This window comes from Triticum aestivum, chromosome 4A (genome assembly GCF_018294505.1).
Source record: "Triticum aestivum cultivar Chinese Spring chromosome 4A, IWGSC CS RefSeq v2.1, whole genome shotgun sequence".
Taxonomy (NCBI): Eukaryota; Viridiplantae; Streptophyta; class Magnoliopsida; order Poales; family Poaceae; genus Triticum; species Triticum aestivum.
The window spans coordinates 398,027,261-398,049,704 of record NC_057803.1 but is presented as its reverse complement, the minus strand read 5'-3'; the positions used below and the strand labels follow the sequence as shown (position 1 = coordinate 398,049,704).

The window sequence follows — 22,444 nt, the reverse complement described above, 5'->3', positions numbered from 1 at the left end:
CTCTATGTTAGTCCCCTCCCTTTGTCCATTTTCTGCATATGCATCATCTGTCTTGTTTCCCTTTCTTTCTTTTATTTCTTTATGCCTTCAAGGGTCACCTTGCGCCTCACTTGTACATTACAGATGTGCTGGCCGCACTCTTCATACCTAGGGGCTTCTTTCACAGAAGCTTAAGTTATTTTCCTGGGCCTCACGCCCAACACATGTGTTATACTTCCACATGTACCTTTTTTCCACCATTATATGCATCGATATGACTTAAGTTTTGGCCAAGCTGGGTTGCCTGGCTCTTGTATTTATGCCCTTCGTTCCCGTTAATTTGGCTAGGGCATAAGGGGAGCATCTCTGCGATTGAGAGCTCGGGAAGAAGGTCACCAATTTAACCGGTCATTTCCTCGGCAGGACGAGGTGTTAGCATACCTACAAACATAACTCTGTCAGCCAGCTTCCTCTCCAAACTATTTTTCAAAGTTCATTCAAGCACTTACTAAATATGCCACGTCGAAGCCACCGATTTTCCTTAACAGAATCCGACAGTTGGGCACGAACATCTTGGAGATCATTTTTCTCCTGCCTCACCCTCGTAAGCACGCTCTCACCGGCCTGTAGCTGGCGTATGAGCTATTGCTTATCCGGATTTACTCCAGCGTCATCTGCAATTTTATCATCAGATCTGCATATACGCCGCATTCTATATGATGCTTACCATTCAAAGGATATGTTACCAGAGGGGATCTCTTTGGGCTCCCGTGCCGTGGCCAGTGCGGCCTGAAGTTGGGCTTTGCACTATTCCAGCTCCTGTGACAGTTGAGTATTCTTTTCTGTAAGAACCTGCATAACAAAAGATCCTTAAATCAGTTATCCTAACTGTTTCAACTCTCAGGGGCTACTGATATATATAATCATAAAATTTTCTCACCCGTATGTCTTTTACATACTGCTTCGTGGCTATGGCTAGACCATTTTGAGAGGCACGGAGGTGCGCATCTCCCGAGTTGAAAGCATCCAATGCCTCTTGGGAGAAACAAGCGTCACGAAGAACAGTCCGGCGGCGCCTGTGGTTCATGGCACTTTCCACCTTGGAATGTGTGGCGGATAGTTTATCCTCATCCTCTGTCGGAGGAGCACCCGGCGCACGCCCTATATTCGTTCCCACCTCCGAATCCGGCCTTGGAGCCTGGCTTGTGGAGGCGTGGTTGGTAGCCTCTCCGGGTATAGTCTGGCGAGCGCTCTTTTTCCTGAAAAGAAGGCATGGGCGTTCGTATGCCTCTGAGAATAATGTCTTGTAATAAGGACGGCGCGCCATACTGCTGCGTTGGTGTCTCAATCTGGACTGCGAGTCTTTTCAGCCTGCCTGGCCTCGCGGCCCCTTGTTGCCAGTCACCGCAGGCTCGGCCTTCGGCCTCGAGGACCTCCCCTGCAAAACATGGTTGTTATACGGCGATCAAAAACACGCAAGGATGGATCCCTTTTTGATCTGCTGGGACTTCGGTCTCAGTCACCTGTGAGGCTGGAACTAGCCCAGCGTAATCGGCCGTAATGGCCACCAAAGCATTGTCATTACTCGATTGGTAAAATACCCCATTGATCAGCTCCACATATATGTCCGGATCCTCCTGGGAGGCTGGGTCAAGGGACCGTCCAGGGCCCTCGGGTTGTGGAGGAAGGCTGTTTATCTCCTTTACAGCCTGGCACAGCTCCTGCAATGAAATTGCTAGAATGAATACTTAACTACAGGAATACAAAATGGATGGGCGATAAAAAGTCTCTGCTTACCCAGCTCGGAGGATTTTACATAGAAAATCCGCCCTGCGGGTTGACACGAAGGAATTCCTTCTCTTGTCCCTTGTACAAAGTGGATAAGATCTTTATTAGATTGGCAGCCGATCCCGGCCCTTTGCGCCCGTGGCGGGTGGCGTCATCCTCCCCGTTGAAATCCCACATGGGGTGGCCTCTATACTGAAGCGGCTGCACCCCCCGGATGATGCATGTAGCCATGACCTCAATCATGGTCAATCCGGATCGAGCTGAAAAACTTATCCGGCCCATCAGGTAAAGAATATCCCTGTCATCTTCCTCCAGGGAGCTCCGTGGAGGCCAGCTCTGGCGCTTCTTCAAAGGGGCGTTGTCAAACTCAGGAAGGCCGATCCAAATAGGATCCGGGAGGGGGACGTCTTCTATATAAAACCATTCTGAAGGCCAGTCTTCGGATGTCTTCTTTGGGGTCCCGGATAGGTATCCGGTCCCGGCAATACACCACACTTCGGCTCCGCCCACTTGATATATTGACCCCTTCTGAGAACAAGGCACAAGGCAGAACAGCTTCTTCCACACAGCGAAATGGGCCTCACAGCCCAAAAACAACTCGCAAAGGGCTACGAATCTCGTGATATGCAGCACGGAAGCAGGCGTAAGGTTGTGCAACTGGAGGCCGTAGAACTCCAAGAGCCCCCGAAGAAACGGATGAATTGGGAATCCGAGCCCTCTTACCAAATAAGGGACAAGGCATACCCGCTCTCCCTTGGAGGGATTGGGAAGGCTCTCCGCTTGCTCTCCGCCATTATAGGTGGCAAGCCCGGCTCGAACCGGGACCAGGTACGCTGGGGGAAGAAATCCCTTGGACTAAAGCATCACTAATTTGCTGTGCGGGACGGAACATCTCTCCCAATCTCCAGGCTTGGAGCTAGGGGTGCGAGAGGAGGAGCTACGTCGACCAGCCATGATGGAATGGGTCTCTGTCGGGTACGCTCCGATGAAGGCTTGCCAAGGGAGGATGGTGTGATTTGGATCTGAATCCTTGTCTTTTTAAATAGGCGGCTCATTCACACAGCTAGGGGGGTAAATGTGAAAACACCCTGACTCTTCACATTCGCTCGACACGTGGAGAGTGGCCATTATTGGGCGTAGAAGCCGAGGGGTACAAACATTCACAAGAAACCGGACATTATTTCGACAGGTACACAGAATTTGGGGAGGAACCCGCCTTGCAATGCCGAAGACAATACTGCGCGCCAGACTAATCGTCATTGAAGCCTGGTTCGGGGGCTACTGAGGGAGTTCTAGATTAGGAGGTCTCTGGACAGCCGAACTATCTCCATTGGCCGGACTATTAGACTATGAAGATACAAGATTGAAGACTTCGTCTCGTGTCCGGATGGGACTCTACTTGCCGTGGAAGGCAAGCTAGGCAATACGTATATGGATATCTCCTCCTTTGTAACCGACCTTGTGTAACCCTAACCCTCTCCGGTGTCTATATAAACCGAAGGGTTTTAGTCCGTAGGACGATAACAATCATACCGCAGGCTAGCTTCTAGGGTTTAGCCTCTCTGATCTCGTGGTAGATCTACTCTTGTACTACCCATATCATCAATATTAATCAAGCAGGACGTAGGGTTTTACCTCCATCAAGAGGGCCCGAACCTGGGTAAAACTTTGTGTCCCCTGCCTCCTGTTACCATTCGGCCTAGACGCACAGTTCGGGACCCCCTACCCGAGATCCGGCGGCTTTGACACCGACACTCGCGCTAACCTGCAGGAACCTCCGAAGGATGATGGCGGGCGACACCACTGGCTCCTTTTTTCACACAATTCTCTTGCACGTTAAAGGGGGGCTCCTGAGCATCGCGACTCAGGAACTGTTACTGGCTCTCCAGCCCTCACCCCCTGGCCTTGAGCATGGCATCGCGACCTGGCATACCAGTGGCGGCTGAGCTCGCTCGAGGGCCGGGACCCGAGGACACAGAGCACATAGAAGGACGTGAAAGGAGGGGGAAGCTGATGCGAATGTGACCCAGTTGATGCATGAAGCTGGCGCGGCACAAGGAATTGACTTTGGACCGCTAAGTAAAGTCTCGCACTCGGATCAGCCAAGCACTGCGACACAGGGTTCCCATCTCTTGCGACCTTCCTATGGAAACACCGCCTTCCTTTCCTACCTTCAGGTAGTTGCTTGCACGCTAAAGGGGACCTCTTGAGCATCACGCCTCAGGAGCTCTTACTGGACCTTGGGCCGCTCACCTCCTAGCCTTGACCATGGCAGCGCGACCTGGCATTCCAGCGAGGGTTGCAGCCTGCCTGGGGACCGGGACTTGTTGGCGTAGAGCACTAAGCTACCGCGAGGTTGCAAAGGGGGGACTGAGTCGAAGCAAGACACACAGTCGTAGATCTTCATAATAAGGAAAATATTAACAAAAGACACTACAGATCCTTTACACACCGCCATGGGGTTCATCTCAACTCCTCGCAGGGAACAAAAGAAGAAGGTTTCTAGGAGCCATGTCTACAGGCGTCATCGCCGATGCCATCATCAACGGTGGGCCACGGGAGGCTTATGCCAAACCCATCCAGATCAACGGCGGTGACGGGTGGACGCCGCGGCTGCGCTTCAGGCACGGCGAGAGCTTGGGGGCACGTAGCTGTCGTCGCTCATCTCCAGAGTCTCGTCGGCCTCGAGAGAGTTGCTGGGCCCCCAGGATCCACCGCTGCTGCTGAGCTGTGGGCAGGTTGAAGGGTGGGCTGAGCGCCTACCGCCGCACCATCATGGCGGCCCCCTCCGGGCCAGCATTCAAGGCGATTGCCCTCCACGTCGAAGACCTTGAAGAACGGCGTGGAGGCGCCGTCGTACTCGAAATGGATGGTGAGCGCCCCCTCCGCACGGCAGACATGAGCGACCTCACCCCATCCACGGGTCATGAAGACCTTGACTGGGGAGATGACCTCAACCTCCGCCCCCATCGCCGGGGTGTCGCACCCAGCATGCTGCAGCAACAACTCTAGTGGCACCCTAGGCGGCATCTCTTCGATGAAGAACAGTGGGAAGCGATTCCACGTGCGCGGTGGCATCACCGCCCACACCATGAATTCACGCGAGGAGCATTTAGCATGGGTTCGCGGGGCGGCAGCGCGCACCACCATGGCACGGCCACTGCGGCCGTGGCGTGAGGGGTGTCGGTCCCTGCTTCCTCCTCCGGAGCCCTCTGCCTGGGCGTACAAAGGCAGCGGATACCCAGGGGAGGACGTTCGTACCAAGGCCTCGTCACCTCCGGCCTCACAGCGACATCTTGTGAGCGAGCCAGCCTCTTCTTCGGTGGGAGAGGCCCAAGTTCTTCGCGGGTGGCTTTTCCCTTCTCGGCGGCGGAGAACCTCTATATCGGTGCCATGGATGATGCGGCGAAGCAAGGAGGAAGAATAATAAGCAGGAGGAGGGGAGGAAGAGATGGGTGACGGGGGCTCTGCCCCTTCCCACTTATAGCCAAGGGGAGGTCAACCGCCGACCTCCATGATCTAAGGTAATAATGACCTTTTTTTTGCATGCAACAAGGACTCATCAAGTCGGGCGGTTGCCGAGGCAGCATGGGGAAGCGGAGACGCCCATGTCCTATCCACGCGTTGATCGAGGCCGCATGCTATTGGGACGTGCGGAGCTCCGCACTTGACCCTTGGCATCTCCACGAAGCTAAGCACGAGCGCGCCTTGGGCCTGGGGGCTACTGTCGGCATCCTGGGAACGGGGGTACCCAGACTTGCCTGCTTGCGGCCCAGGGCATGGCTCCACCAGCGGCCTGGTATGGCCCATGTTCATCAACTAACACTCAAGACCCTTGCGAGGAGCCAAGCCTCGCGAGGCGGATGACACAAGAACTCCTCAGGGGCTGCCTCACTAAGTTGGCTAGCGAGGATTGGAGAGATCAAGGCGAGGGGCACCTCGTGAGGTTTCTATGATGTGAGCCATGACGACCAACGCCAGCGCGCGCAGAGTACTGGTTGCCTATTTGGTGCTAAAGAGGCAAGCACAGGCGAGGAGTCCCAAGGCATCAGGCAAATGTTTCCATATATCGGTGCAACAGGACCAAGAACAATAGGATGGTAGGATAGAGGTCATCACGGAGCCCACGATGGTGTCACCACTAGAGCCTTTGGCAGGCGAAGACCACCATTTGTCAGGATAACTTTAACTAGTTGTTCCCTTCAAATTGGCCGTTGTGCGATCCCTTCCCGCCTAATATTTGGGAAGAGGACCCGGGCCTATATAAATAGGAGTAGCCACCACCGTAGGGAGACACATCACCTGCGAGTGGATCCATTCCACCAAGGCCACCATACAAGCTCATCGAGCTTAAGAACACCTCTCCTCAGGAGGTTGTTCTTCCCTTGTACTTGTTCGTGCCTAGCCTACAAGGCAATCCGCCACACCACACTGGAGTAGGGTATTACACCGCAACGGTGGCTCGAACCAGCACAAACTCTTGTGTCCCTCATTCCTCGGGTTCGGCGAGCTAGGCTTTGAGGTTGTAGTGAGAGTGTGAGCTAGGGGGGAGAGATCTTTGTGCGCACCCTAGTGTTCGAAGCTCAATGGTTTTGAGAGAACCCGTGATCCGACAGCATCACGTTAACTGCCTCATATCGTTAACTGTCCTTGGCGCTTGAATCTGCTCAATGGCCTTGATCTTGTCTGGGTTGGCATCGATCCCCCGATGGGACACGAAGAACCCAAGTAGCTTGCCGGAGGGAACACCAAATACACACTTCCCCGAATTGAGTTTCAGATTGATCTTGCGCAGATTGGAAAATGTGTCTTGGAAATCCTGGATAAGGGTGGCCTTATCCTTGGTTTCGACCATGATATCATCCATATAGGCTTCTATATTTTTGTGCAACTATGTCTCAAAACCGATCTGGACTACCCATGCAAAAGTGGACTTGGCACTCTTTAATCTTAACGGCATGCGGACAAAGTAGTATGTACCACATAGAGCGATGAATGATCTCTTATCTTCATCTTCCTTGGACATGAAGATCTGATGATATCCGGAGTATGCGTCTAGAAAGGAGAGCAAATCACATCCCAAAGTGGAATCCAGGATATAGTTGATGCGCAGCAAGGGAAATGGGTCCTTCGGGCAAGCCTTGTTGAGGTATGTGAAATCAATGCAAAGCCTCCACTTCCCATTAGCCTCTCGGACCACTACTGAATTTGCTAACTATGTAGGATGCAGTACTCCTCTGACCAAAGAAGCTAACTCCAATTTCATGATCTCTTCGGCAATGAACGGCTGCCTCTCCAAGACCGGCTTCCGTACTTTCTGCTTGAGGGGTCTGGCATGTGGGCAGACAGCAAGGTGGTGCTCAATTACCTCCTTGGGAACACTGGGGATATCAAATGGTTGCCAAGCAAACACATCGATATTCGCCCGTAGGAAGGTGACGAGTGCACTTTCCTATTTTTGTCATCGAGGGTGGTGTTGATAGTGAAAGAACCATCAACGCAAGCGAGCCCTACCGGGACCTTCTTCACTTGGGCACTACAAGAAATATGTCAACTTGTGACCCTCAGTATTGGTCGCTGAAAGTTCATAGTTTTTCATTTGCGACCTTTTTGTGACCAAAAATAGAAGGTCAAAAGCTGGCGGTCGTAAAATGAAATTAGTGACCTTCTTTGTGATATGTAAAAGGTCGTTGGTTCCACGACCAAATTTTTGGTCACTAGCAACCTCCTCAGGCCACGTAGGCCTCCAGCGTGGCAAGCTGATGTGGCACAAGAATCAGCCCGGTCCGATTTGGCGTTTTACATGGGCCGAGCCCAACAATTCGGCCTTTTTAATGTATTGTTTATTGTTATTTTTGGCTAGCTACATGGGCCTAGCCCAGCAATTCGGCCTTTTATATTCTAGAATGCATCCTTTTATAGTCTACTGGTTTTTTATTTTCAGCCATTTTATTTTGCAACGGGTCCCACTTGTCATGCTTAGCTCAAAATTGGTCCCACACATTAGAAATTTCGAAATTTGTCAAACAACCATTATAACTAGGACCCAACTTGTCAGGTTTCTCATAGGTATTCAAATCACATACACAATCATTGTTTCGAACAGACGAGAGAGCAAATGAAATTGGTCCAAAACAATACTACATTAATCTATTACAATAGTTACAGAATATTACAACCTAGATATGCCTACTACTGCCTACACTACAACACATAATATGCTACTCTTTGCTGATATGCTTCACAGCTTCAGACATGGATTCACACTTCACCTGTGCAAAAAATAAGAATGAACATATAAGAATAAGAATAGGTACAGAACATCAAACAGTAGCCAATGAGGGATCCAACAACTTATAATCAAGAATTGACAGCAAATTCCACGTACATAAATAGTATGACTAACACTAACCAGTATGCGTTCATGGAGTGACTAAAATGTTCTCACTAGCTAGGAATTTTTTTGGTATATAATATACTGACATATGCAACTCTCTAAATTGATCATAGAAATGAAAACTGTAAGAACGAGTTTTAGAATTGAGAGCAGAATAGGTCTAACAAACCAGACCATGATCATCATGCATCAAGATTTATGGTTCTAGCAAAACAGTAAAGAGATGGACATACACGCATCAAGCATACCAGCTACTACATCACCATTCTCGTGACCACAGACATCACCATTCACTAATAATTCCTACTGGAGACCAAACTATGCATCCAACAAGCTACAACAATAGGGAATGCAGAAAAATTATGACGCGAGATGACGAATCAACTGGGTGCATCTCAATTTGAACAACCACGGCGAGACAACAATCGCATACTAATGCGGCGAATCAAATCTGCACGCAGGAGCAGCACCGTTCGTGGCATCCACATGAGGACGCGCAACATCAAGAACATGGTGCATGATAGCAACAAACCTAGAGATCTAGGATAGAGGGAGGGGGAACTTACACTTGCGGATGCAGGCGGACGGGTAACCGCACGAGGAGCAGGTTCTCTTCTGGAGGTGGAAGCTGCGGCGTCCGCAACGGATGCTGAATTGAAGAGGGCCATCATGTAGCAGCAGCAGCATGAAGAATTGAAGACCGACCAACAAAGCCTGCAATGCAAATAAAGAGGCGTGAGGTAACTGAATCCAATCACATCAAATCAAATCGAGCTGCTCCACCTTGACCTTGAGGAAAACAAACCTCATCTCATCTTCATCTGATCTAAGGGAAGAATAAGAAGAAAAATATATGGCTGCTGCTCCATGACCATGACCTTGAATTGTTGCTGCTGCACCAGATCAAGGAGGAAGAAGACCTGCAAAAAAATCGATAACTAGCAATGTACAAGCATGAATTCATGGAAGGATGGATGCAAGGCCAAACATCGAGCATACTATTTCTTCATGCCCCAACTACTTAAAAACCCGTGGTAGTTCTAACCATATTAAATTAGAGGACAAAGTGAAGTCATGATGAATTGATAGTTCCATCTTATAAAGCTTTCTATTTAGCATATCCTGAATCACAGTCTATCTAACAATATATGAACTCTTTAGTTTTCAGAACCGAGGCTCACATATTTGGGCTGATTTGTACACAGCCAAGAAAAACTTCTTACAAATAAATTCATGGAATCATATCATCCTTTCAGTCCCTCACCCATATCTTCTAGTAGTATTACAGACAAACTAAATTTTACATAGGGAGGTTCAGATTATCTTCACTGCATTTATAGTATTTCTTTACTTGAGAAAAACTAAATGCTAACATCAATGAAAACAAGACTTGAACAGAAATAGCTATTGAAGAAACACGTTTATAAGTTAGAATGAAAATTATTTACACCACAACATATAGTTCACATGTACTGGAGCTATCACAGAGACTACAGAACACACATAATCACACATATGCGAACAAGGTACTACTCCATGGTTCAGGTTACACTAATAAACAAAATTATACAAGTGACTAGACTAGTATCATAGATCTACAGAGTAGTACTAAATAGCTAAAAATAAGTAGTAGAAGTAACTAGTACAGGGAGCAAGTACTCTTAAAATCTGAATCTTACAGACTTATACAACACTGGGAAATTCAGAGAAGAAAGGGAGAAAGAGAGATTGCAGGAGGAGGTTGAGGATTATGCAAATTAACTGCCATGTTCCTAATGGACCCCTGCCTGTACCCAAATTCGGGACTCGCTCACTTTCATATATACAAAACTGGGAGGTAGCTATATGTCCTGTTACCAAATTTGGGACTCGTTGTTCAAGCATCCTATAATACAACAATATATGCCCAGACAAGCAGTTGAAAAAATATGTAGAAAGAACTTTCACTTAAAAAGACACCCTGCCTATAATCCTAGCTATACAAGCCCAGAAAATGTGTTAAAAAATTCAGACAATGTGTCCAATGATACTAGCTATATATGCCAGCCCTATATTTCTGAACAAGGGTCCAATGAGGGCTGTCTTGCACAGGTAAACTACTAGCAGCCTGATGCTTGGAGATGCATGCAGTAGGTTGGTGTTGTAACTTCAAAAAGAAACAGCGCGACGCGCATCATGCAGTAACTTTGAAAGTCCAAATGCTAAGATAACAACTAGATCTGCAGGGTCGTAGTTAGGCAGCTAGCTACAGGTGGATAGATAGATCACATGCGATCGCGGTCTTGGTTAGCTACTGCCATCTAGGTGCTGGGTGAAGCAAGCAATATGCATGGTGAGGGGACGAGCAACAGAGGTGGCAGCGGCCAGTGGGAGTCGCGCGGGGCACAAGGCATGGCCGCCCCTCTGTCTGGTGGGAGGCATGGTGTGAGGAGGCTGGTGTTGATGGCGGCGGTGGCTAGAGATGGTGGCGCTGGTGGAGCGGTGGATGGAGGAGTGATGGAGGCGGCTCACCTCTCCTTGCTGCCGCCGAAGGAAGCAGGGGAGGGGAGGAAGCAGAATGGAGGCCACATGTCGTGCACCTGCATGTCTACCAAATTGAATCGAAGAGAACAAACATCATCAGCCTTCCAAATCAAATCGAAACGAAAAGAAGAAGAGACCACGTCCTGCACCTGCTTGGTCTACTGGAGCGTGGCTGTGGGAGCCGTGGCGGATCTGGACCTGCTCGAGATGGTGGGTAGGTCAGAGCCCAGGGCAGGGAGGCAGTTATGGTGAAGGAGAGCTTGCCAGCGGTGGTGCCAAGGCCGTGACGAAGGGGGACGTCAGCGAGGTGCAGAGCCCGAAGGAGCAGCGAACCGTGAAGGATTCATGGCACCGTGTTCCATCAAGTGCTCGGAACGGCCGCGGGGGGCGACGGCGTTGGCGAGCGCGACGCGGAGCCGGTAGGGAAGGCGCTCGGAGGGGAAGACGAAGAGGACGAGAGCGTGACACGGAGCCAGTAGGGGAGTCCCTCGGAGGGGAAGACGAAGACGACGAGAGCGCGGTGGTCGGCTCCGGCGGGTGGTCGGCTGGGTCGCCGGCGGGTGGTGAATCCGATCTGGGGATCGAGGGGTAGCGGCGGGGGATCAGAGCTGGGGATCAAAGGGAGGGTTGGTGGGGCTGGAGGCGGGGGATCGAATCTGGGAGGTTGAGGGGAGGGTGGGTGGCTGGGTTAGGGTATTTGTTTTTTGGGAGAAGCTTGACCGCTGGATGAGTGCGAGATGGATGGCTCATATTGCATTCAATTTGGTGATCCATGTGAAGGCGGTTCCTCGCATCTCATTGGCATGTTGTTTCGCAAATGAATTCTCAGAAATTTAGACCTAAATCTATGATGTTTTTAAAAAAACATAACAATGGCAAAGTTTGTCAAAATGATCTTGTATTTTGCATAAGTTTGCATCATGGAATGGCAAACAATATTGCCAAATAGAGCTTTCATTTTCTTTGCACAAGAAATCATTTTCCATTTTCTGAGTGCATAAAATTGTTTTTTTGAATAACCTACCAAATATTTGTTCCAAAATAGCACCACTCTATTTTTCAAAAATATTAGAACACTTTATGTAAAATTTCTTGTATTTGGCATATTTTGAAGATTCAACCACTATCTGAGGGAGGGAGAGGACGATGCGAGACGGGTGGTGGTAGTCGGGCGCCGTCTGTGACGACGGCGAGGAGATGGGGACGACTGGACGAGGGAGGATGAGTGCATCTTGAAATGGCAAACAACGTTGCCTAAGAAAGATTTAACATTTTTTGGATGAAAAATTCATTTTCCATTTTTCGAGTGCCGAAAATGAGTTTTTTTAAGGACCTACCATATATTTGTTGCAAAATTGGACAAAATCAATTTCTAAAATACTAGGTCATATTTAATGCACAATTGACCAAATGGTTGGATGTCCAAAGCTTTGATCCACCTCTCGTGAAAAAGATAAATTTCTGTCGATTCAGGATGAAACTGATCAAATTTGAATTGCAGCTGCCTCATAGTTTGCTCTTTATTTTTCCCAAAAATCATTTCTAGGTACTGAAGTATCTATTTAATCAGAGAAACACAAAAAAAATCCTAGATTCAACCACTATCTAGGAACGGTCATTCCCGCCGTTTTCACCGCATTTTGAAACAGGCATAATGTCAGGACCGGATTTTTGGGATATTAATTTCCCAGAAAATGGCCCTTGTGCTCACCAGCCCCAGGATTACTGTTAGCTGATGAGACACCAACATGATACAGAAACTCCAAGCAAGATACAAAATGTGTAGTACAAGACCATTTTGGCCTATGAGTACAACAAATGGTTTCTAGTGGTTGATGGCGGAAGCGGTTTGTGTTTCCTCAGCGTTCTATGGGACTCCATTTCCCACAGGAACAGCTGACCTGGATAACTCACTACTAGGAAAAGGCCTACTAATGGCGCATCAGTTTTGCCAACTAATGGCGCATCACTGGTGCGCCATTAGTATCACGCCACTAGTATTTATTAATAATGGTGCACCACCCAGTGCACCATTAGTATATAACACCATGCGCCATTAGTATGCCTCCCAGGGGCCATATTTAACCATGTGCTTTGGCACACTAATGGCGCACTGCGGATGGATGCACCATTAGTATACTTGGCATACTAATGGCGCACTCTTTGGTGATGCGCCATTAGTATACTTTGGCATACTAATGGCGCACTCTTTAGTGATGCGCCATTAGTATGAATATTAGGTTTTATTTTTTTAGTTTTCTGATTTTTGCACAGGTTACAAAATATATTATTTGGCAGAATATAGACAGTAGCACGCAGCAACAGCAAATTCATCAAATACAATAGAAGATTAGTCTCCGAATACAATTCATCATATTAGTCTCCGAATTCAAAAGACCAAGCAAAGATAAAACATTACAAGTCTGGAAACCGCGAGTATCGAGTTTGTCTTCACATTACAAGTCGATATCGAGCATCTAAACTACCATCACATAGAAGAGAGCTGCGGTCATCACGATGAGCATCATCGTGATGAAACTGGTCTTCATCCGTTTCCTCCAACGCTCCCTCCTCTCTCCCGCTAGATAGCGGGCGTATCTAGATTCCGCCTCCGCCCTAGTGGTGTACCCTTTGTAACAGTTACCGCTGAAACGGTGAACCTATCTCCGACAATCCTCCCAGTCGTCGTACACTCCGGGAACCATACCCTTGTACACGACATACGACGGAATCTCTATGCACAAGCCAAACAACAGACAATACATACATAAGCAATATATAAGTATGCAACAAAAGGATCGGAAGAGAAAAGCAAGTCATTAATAGCAAGATTCATGGTCCTACTAATAAATAGCATCGATTACATCTAAGTTGAACGACTGTCCAAACCAAAGAGACATACAATTCATTAAAGTTTAATTACAACATGAGCTAATCAATGTTTTAGAACTACACATCACTACTTTCAACTCGACTCATGAACAGGAGCGTGGATGAAGCCGCCATCTGTCGTGATGGTCATGAAATCGCGGGCGTTGTTAGCCTGCATTTGCAGCATTCCGTCTATCTCAATGTTGGACGGTTGATATCTGAGGAAGAACTGCCCCGAGGTATGAAGGACATCTTGATGGATGATGTCCGCAAACTCCGACTGGATGCGAAAGAATTCTTGTCTGATGTCCACGTCCTGGATTGCCGACAAGCTCGCGGCCCAATCTTTGAGATTATTTGGTAGCAGAAGGTGATGATGGTCCCTTACGATCGCCCGCATGTGATGGAGGGCATAGTAGGCATCCTTCTGACCGCCAGGCAACTGCTTGACGCAGCAGAATGTCGTATTGTGGGCGAACACGTGCTTGCCATACTTACGAACTGCCCTGGTGAAGGTGCCTCCAAATTTGGCATAGCCGGGGAGAACATCATCAAGAACTTTCTTGATATTTATGTAGTCTATCTTGGAGTTACGGTTCGGGTCGAAATACGTGGCCATGGAACATTTCGGGCTTAAGAGGATGAGTGTGCAATGTGTGTCACTTCATAGAACACTGAATGTTAGAAAAAAAAGAACGATCGAAATCTAAGAAATCATATGTTACGGGGCGGTTAAGGGATGACTTACTCGGGAAAGTAAGCCACAAGGAAGTTATCCTTATCTGGGTTTGCCAGAATGACGTCTTCGAGGTGTGAACTCGTGACTTGGCGGTCCCCAGCGCTGCTCAAGAGCTTGGCATGCATGTAGTAGGGGTCGACGATCACGATGTCCGGGGTCTTCTCTCTAATGATCCGCATCTCCATACTCAGCGAAAACAGCCGAACGAAGGTGTAGTGCAGCGGATGAAGGTTGAACATAGCAAAGATGTCATCAAACCGCAGGACGATCGTACCCCCGATGGCGCCATCCACAAAGCCCTTGCCCTCTGGCACCTTGGCCACGAAAACCGGGTATGCCACATGATTCTCTCTGAGACGCCGCTTCTCCAAAAAAATAACACTGTCGTGCAGACTCCGCATAGCACCGGTTGCAGCATTGAGCATATTTGTCGGTAGCATCGCCCTACCCGCCACATGCACCCTCCTCGAGATATCCTTAGGTTAAGGTGGCCCGTCCTGAGCACGGATTGTACTCGGTGCCAGCCGGCTCACACCGGCGGCCTTTTTAGTCTGTCGTTTCCGGCCCTTCTTCTTGATCTGCTGTAATGGGACCGAGTTCTGCTCACAGACCGCCTTCTTGAGCGTGTTGGGGCTGATAATATTTGGCACCTCCACTATCCGAGGCTCGGTGAAGGCGGCAGGTGGAGGCGTCTCCTGAGAACTAAACGCCAGATGATGCCTATTGCAATTGGGTTTCTCCGTCGTACCAGCTAGATCGCGGTTGTCTTGTTTTGGGTTCTTGAGAAGGAGGCCCGCAGAACTCGTCACCATACCCATGTTCGGCAGAGTACTTATCAACGTTGGTAAATGTACCATCATCGTTGTCGTCGTCGTCCGGATCCTGTGCCATATGCATGTTCGGATCTTGTGCCATAGGGATGTCCGGCATGTCCGGTAGCGTTGCGGCGTTCTTGCCATGGCTTGGCGCTGGCACAACTGGCAATCTTGTCTATGGGGTGGTGTCCCCCGCCCCCAAATGAATCTGGCTCTTCGGCCAAAGCAGGGGCCAGCTTATGCAGGCGCAGAGGGTCATCTCATCTTCTTCGTCGGCCCCAGCAGGTCGAATCGGAGGTAACAGCTCGTCTCAGCCTGGCAGCACCCAAACCACTTCAACCCTATACATTGTGGGTGGCATCGGATTACCGTGGAACATGGGGTTGCCCGGTTGAACGATTCTGCCCTTGGCGACATCGACCAACTCACTGCCCACGAAGTGCAGGAGAGTGCAAGGAATGTCGGCGGCGCCCTACGAAAACATGTAGGGCATTAGGGATGCCCAGTCAAAGGCAAGGAGATGAAGTCCTCGGCCGAGAGGCTTAGTTACCATGATGCCATCGAGCTCGGCTAATGTCGAGGCACCGCCAACGGTGGGCGTGCAACTGACGGAGGGGCCGCTTGCTGGCGAGGTGCCGGCCGGCGTACACCCGGGTGCATTAAGCTCCAATGCCGGCATCGGAGACACCAATACCGCCGCCGCCGTAGACACCAATACAGCCGCTGCCGGAGACACCAATGGCACCGCCTGCGCGTTGTGCGAGTTGCTGGCCGTGAAGTAGGGAATCGGGGGTGGCCCCTATTGGCCACCCGCAATCCACGTCGTTATCCCATGAATCAAGGTAGGCATAATGCCGGTGAGCGTCGATCCCAGTTGTTGTTGCACTTGCTCTTGGACCATCTCCGGAATCCGCGCCACTTGCGCCTTGAGTGCTTCAACCTCGCGCGACTGGCTTTCCGAGCTGGTCTTTTTCTCCATTCGCACACCAGCGGCATAGTATGACGACCATTTTGTGGACAAGCCTTTGCCGGCCACACGACCATCTGACGTCGGCTTATTGAGCTTATCCCAGTTTTTCATTACGTTCAACGCCCTATTCAAAGGGGTGTCGAAAGGGGAGCTCTGACACGACCCCGCGCTACTGCATTCTTTGTCATGCGGAAGGAACATGAACCATTTAGAAATATTGGAGATTAATTAGAATGCAACCATATGGAGCTAATTACGCGGGGGTGTATTCCTTACCAGAACAAGCTCAAGCTCCTTGGTCTTCGGATCCGTGGTAAGCTCCTTTGTTACCGGGTCCTCCTTTTACCAGGCCCTGAGAAAGTTCCTGGTCTGCTTGTCTCTGTATTTCTCGAAGCGGGGCAGTAGGCCTTGCTCGGCACGCTCCGCGTCCTCCTTGTCCCATACAGGCTCCTCCGCTCTGTAACCACTGGGACTAAGTTGGTGGACCCCTATGTTCAACTGCCGCATTTCTTTCCCCCACTGACTAGATTCGGAGGTTGCGGGGCTCTTGCACTTGATCTTGAACTCCTTGTAGTCATCTTCGCTAATCAAAGGATATTTCACCTTGATCTTCTCATAACTATCACCTTTGTCAATCATTGCCTTCACCGTGCTTTTCCAAGTAGACAAGGCCGTGCTCATCGTCGTGAGGGCGGCACCATTCACTTTATTACCCGAGAGGCCTGTGTTTGCGAACTCAACTGGGAACTTGTATCGTTCATGCAGCTTCGTGAAGAGGAGGCTGCACAAATTCCCTCGGTCCTTATGCCTTAGGTTCTCGGTGTTGATCGAGGCGGTGCTCCGGAGAATGCACCCGAGCTGAATCGAGTACCCCTTGACTACGTGTTTAGGCGCCGTCGGATGCCCGTCGGAGTTCACTTCAGTAAATTCCTCCCTGACGGTGCCGAGCACGTTCGGGCGTCGGTCCTTCCGTTGCCTGTTCGGTTGGCTGCCATCTTTGCGTGCGCCGCCATCATCAGTGGAGGCATCTGCGGTGCCATCATCAGTGGTGTCATCCCCGACGCCACTAGGGGTTGTGTAGTCAGGATCGGTGTCTTCCTCCAACTCCTGGGACAGCTCCCAGAATTGCTTGCCGCCCGAACCGCTGACCTCATCGTTGTGGGCCATGTTTTGCTCTAAATAGGAAAAAAGTTTGGTCAAAAAAGTTGGTTATTGTCAAGGAACAAGATCATGGTCTCATCATTTAGGGTTTGTCGACACCTAGGCATCCTAAAAGCTAAGCTTTTATCACTTAGGGTTTGTCGACGCCGAGGCACCCTAAAAGCCTAAGCGTACATCATTTAGGTTCTCATCGACACCATGGCACCCTATAGAAGCCAAGTTAAGTTTTCATCATTTAGGGTTTATCGATGCCGAGGCACCCTAGGTTGGGCCTAATCAGTTGGCACTAATCACTTGGCTCTATTGCCACCTATGTTGGGTTTATCATCTAGGGTTTATCGATGCTAAGGAGAATTCTAAGTTGGGCCTAATCACTTGGCTCTATTGCCACCTATGGTTTAATGCAACAAGAATGGCGGGGCCGTTGATCGTACTTAACTAAGTACTAAGATACCCCGGCCCATGCATTAGTCGCAAGTACCCCATATGTCCTATTTTTAGCAAAGTCATGCTAAAATTCACGGAAAATTTTAGCATGACCTTTGCTGAAAATAGGACATATGGAGTACCCGAATTTGCCAGAACGGAAGTTAATCGACATTCCGGCAAACTCAAGGGCCTCTCGGGGTACCTGCAAAATCATTATCCCCGCATAATGAAGTCGCTAATGGGTCATTTTAGAAGATCACAAGTAGCATCATCACAAGTACAACATCATCACAAGTACAGCAGCAGCAGCAGTGAATACATGCATAACAGCAGCAGCAGCAGTTAAGAAAAAGTTGCAGAAGCTTGTAAAACTATACTATGAAGTTGAAGCTTTTAAGAAGAAGAAAATCCAGCTGGATAACTTTCCTCCTTAAATCACTACACTGTTGACTGTTCATTCACTACACTGTTGACTGTTCATTCACCAAATTTACCATACAAATAGGAGTACTGTACTAGAGTACTCTAACATCCCGATAACTCATGATGGCGCAAAAAGTTCAAATGGTGAGTAGCTTAGCTTGGCATGTCTCAGACTCATTTGTGCACTGGTAACTAGTTTTTTATAGCAACCAACAACAACACTGATCAGGGAGCTGCCTGCATATTTCTAAAAGAGAAGGAAAATTCTGTTTGTTCGTAAACTTGCTGGAGGCTACAAAACTAGTGTAAGCTATTGTCTTTCTACACACACTTAGTTCCAATTCATGACCATTTTAAGTTAGATGTTCTTCCTGTCTTCCAGGCCCATCTAAGCATGTCCGTCCACTCAATAACTCTGTGACTACATCTAATGGAGGAGAGGAGGAACAGCAGAGGTGACTACTCACATCTGCTTCTTGTGGGTGTTGAGGTAGGACTTCTCGTAGTACCCGGAGGCGGAGTAGAGCTGCGGCCGCAGGTTCTTGAGCTCCTGCATCAAGACGGCCACCAGTACTAATGTGTTAACAAATTTCGGCCAGTATAAGTGTATAACCAAGACAAAGCTCCTGCTCTCTCAAACTGAATGTTACTGCTAAGCTTTGATTTCAGGTCAAGACGGTGCAGATAAAACAACTTAACCTTTTTCCTTTCATATATCACCAGTCATTACACGTTTCACTGCTAACATGTTTAAACCAAAACATTTGCTCATCTCAAGCATTATCACAAACACCTATCATGCAAAATCCTTTCACAAGTAAACTTTAACATGCACCGGAAAAAATCGTGTAGCAAGTATTCATCAGGAAATGGCCATCGTTATATTCTCACAATACCCAATCTAGCGCACGTACTCATCCAATGCAAAAATCAGGGGAAAAATGAACAGATAGATGATGCAAGAGGAAGGAGGGAGGGGGTGAGGGAAGAGGGAGGAGGAAGAAGGGGGGACGTAGGAGTGGTGGCTACCTGCCTATGGATTGGTCGCTGGTGTAGCTCCAGGAGGAGGCGTTGCTAGGCGGGAGGCGCTGCTGGTGGGAGTGGCTGCTCAACGGAGGGAGGCGCTGCTGGGCTCCTGTGCCGGCTGTGGGGCAGCGGAGGCTTCGGACGGCTGTGTGCGCCGTGATGTCGGGCTGGCACTCGTGGCGGCAGGCCATCGGCGGCAAGGACCGAGACGGCGAGGCGGGGCGCGAGGGTTGTCGGAGCGGAAGGAGGGGGCTTGAGGGTGTGGCGAGGGGGGAAGTGGATCTGGCGAGGGAGGGACGAAGGGATTGGGCGAATAAGGTAGGGGGGAGATTACTAATGGCGCACCCCCTGGCGCTGCGCCATTAGTATGTTTTTTTATAGCAATGGCGCACCCCCGACAGGCGCGCCATAAGTAATCTTTTTTTAGATAGTAATGGCGCACCAGCCAGCGGTGCGCCATAAGTAATTTTATTATTATTTTTTGTTGCATCTAATAATTTTTTAGAAAATGAATATGAATATGAAACAGTAATAATTTTGTATAAAAACAATAATAATTTTTTAAAAAATATCATCAAATTTGTTATTTGAAAATATTTATGAATATAAAAAAATATCATCAAATTTGTTTTTTTTTGGATTTTTAGTTGCATTCATTTGTGACGGTGGAGCGGGGGAGGGTGCGGGGGGTCGTCGGCGGTGGTGGAGCGGGGGAGGGTGTGGGGGGTCGTCGGCGGCGGTGGAGCGGGGGAGGGTGCAGGGGTGTCCTCGGCGGCGGTGGAGCGGGGGAGGGTGCGGTGGGTCGTCGGCGGCGGTGGAGCGGGGGAGGGTGCGGTGGGTCGTCGGCAGCGGTGGAGCGGGGGGTGCGGGGGGTGCTAATGGCGCACTACACAGACATGCGCCATTAGTAGTTTTGCAAGAAAGTAAAAAAATAATTTCTATACTAATGGCGCACCGTGGCACAATGCGCCATTACTAGTTTAAACTAGTAATGGCGCACTATGCAACGATGCGCCATTAGTAGTTTTGCAAAAAAGTAAAAAAATACAGTAGTGGCGCACTCTATGGCTGGTGCGCCATTAGTAGTTCTAACTATTAATGGCGCACTCTGCCCGGATGCGCCATTAGTATGTTTGAAAAAATGAAAAAAAAACATTTTGTTACTAGTGGCGCACCGTATGCCTGGTGCGCCATTAGTGTCTTCCACACTAATGGCGCACCAACAGATGGTGCGCCATTAGTATATAGTAATGGCGCACCACATGTCTGGTGCGCCATTAGTGTCAATTCCATCTATAGACCTTTTCCTAGTAGTGACTCCTATCTTCGCGAGGCTGCTATCACCATTGCGTAGGTTCCGGGGCTGTCATCGCAACGCTCCTCTCCATGCAAGGAATCTGGCCAAGACAATAGCCATGGACAAGCCAGTGAGTACTTTGAATGTACTCACAGACATTATGAACACATGTATAATATAACAATTGATAATCATGCTCTAAAATATTTCATGATCACAACGTCAGTCACAGAATAAGAATCCATGATGCACGCAAGCATCTTATTCATATACAACATGAATATCCAGTAGGGGAGTAGAAATAAAATGCACCGATAGGGTGTCTCAAGTGACGCCTCGAAAGGATAATAATATAAAGCATGCCTCAGTCGGGCGTCTGACCGACGTCACATAAAGGTCTTATAAAGGAAATAAGTAGCAAACATGCCACAGTCGAGCGTCTGTGCGACACCACATAAAGGGCTTATAAAGTAAATGAATAACAAGCATGCCACAGTCAGGCGTCTCAGCGACACCACGTAAAGGGCTTATATGAGAGTAGTCACAGTGAATATCCAGGAGGTAGAACCGTCCTAGGGATACTCAATAATTCGAATAATGTAAATGGTTAGTCCATAATAATAGTAATCATCATAAGTCACAAGTCATGATCCACGTTCTGATTTAGCAGTTTTTCCTCCGAAGACCGACACTAAGACTGACACTTGACCCATCCCAGACTGTAGTCCTTAACCATGGACACGACTATTCGAATAGATATAATCTCTGCAGAGGGTGTACTCTTTACCCACGATGTCGGTGTACTAGAGTAGGGGTACCCTAGTACCCCGAACTTGTGCACGGGCAGTCGCAGCATCCCGCGGCAAGGCTTGCCGGGTGACCGCCAAGACCCTCCGTGGCTCCCTTGAAGACCATTCAAGAACAAAGTACTCAAACCAAGGCCCCGCCAAGAGGAGCTTGCCGGGAAGGCCAACCAAGGCCCCGGCAAGAGGAGCTTGGCCCCGGCAAGAGGAGCTTGCCGGGAAGAGACAAGACCCCGGCAAGAGGAGCTTGCCGGGAAGGCCAACCAAGGCCCCGGCAAGAGGAGCTTGCCGGGAAGGCCAACCCAGGCCCCGGCAAGAGGAGCTTGCCGGGAAGAGACAAGACCCCGGCAAGAGGAGCTTGCCGGGAAGGCCACTCAAGGCATACCAAGGAAGCTTGCCGTGACGCGTCCTGCGTCCCGGCAAGGCCCGGTGAGCGACAAGCTCCCAAACACGACAAGACGACGACCGCGGCAAGGAGCTTGCCGCGGGAAACCCCCACTACGTGCCCGCGCTCCAGCACACCTGCTAACGTGTCGCTCTAGGACTCTTCCAAGCACACGTGGCAGGAGGCTGTGCAGCTAGGGGTGCGTGGTGGCAAGCGGAGATGAAGAGAAGGCCATCGTGGCAAACGGTGGCGCTCCTAACGGTCACTTTTTGCACTGTTTAAGCAACTCAGACAGGCATTTAATGCCCTTGTCCCCTGCCGTCAGAGTTAGGTAGGGTGCACTGTATCCATAGTAGCGGTAGCTGCACCTACAGCATCCTTTTCCATTTTTACCCTTCTTGTCTACGTTGCCCCCTGTCGGTGACCCCTTGAGAGTATAAAAGGAGGCCCAGGCGCAACGTAGAAGGGGTTCAGCTGGTTCGGCCAGTTCGGCTCATTTCAACACCAGAAACACTCTCACGCTCAGTCTGGCAGCGTGCGTCGCTCCTGAGCAAGAATTCAATACACACAAGCAAGCAGTAGTAGGGTTTTACGCATCCGTGCGGCCCGAAGCTGGGTAAAAACCGCTCGCGTGTACCGCCTCGATCCGCTCTTTGTGCGACCTCCGCCCCCACCGAACCGAAAGGGGCCCTATCCCCATAGGTGTTGGTGGAATCAGCCTCCCCGACACACGAGTTACGAATTCCTTTAGTCCATCGAGACTAATTCCGTCCATGGTCTTTTAGTTGGAAACACACCTGACCACACACACCAGCCTAAGTTACCGGTGTCTGGAATC

General features: G+C 49.5%; 1 long non-coding RNA gene across 2 annotated transcripts; it reads right to left on the bottom strand.

The window, feature by feature from the left end:
* Window positions 1-7,820: 7,820 nt before the first annotated feature.
* On the bottom strand, window positions 7,821-11,330 carry LOC123082027 (uncharacterized). Of its 2 annotated transcripts, XR_006438918.1 has the most exons (4): window positions 10,837-11,330; window positions 8,970-10,751; window positions 8,731-8,878; window positions 7,821-8,039 (listed from the first exon to the last, which is right to left on the bottom strand). It is a non-coding gene; the product is annotated as an uncharacterized lncRNA (long non-coding RNA). The 2 variants fall into 2 exon arrangements; XR_006438917.1 differs by having other exon boundaries at window positions 8,970-11,330.
* Window positions 11,331-22,444: the final 11,114 nt, after the last annotated feature.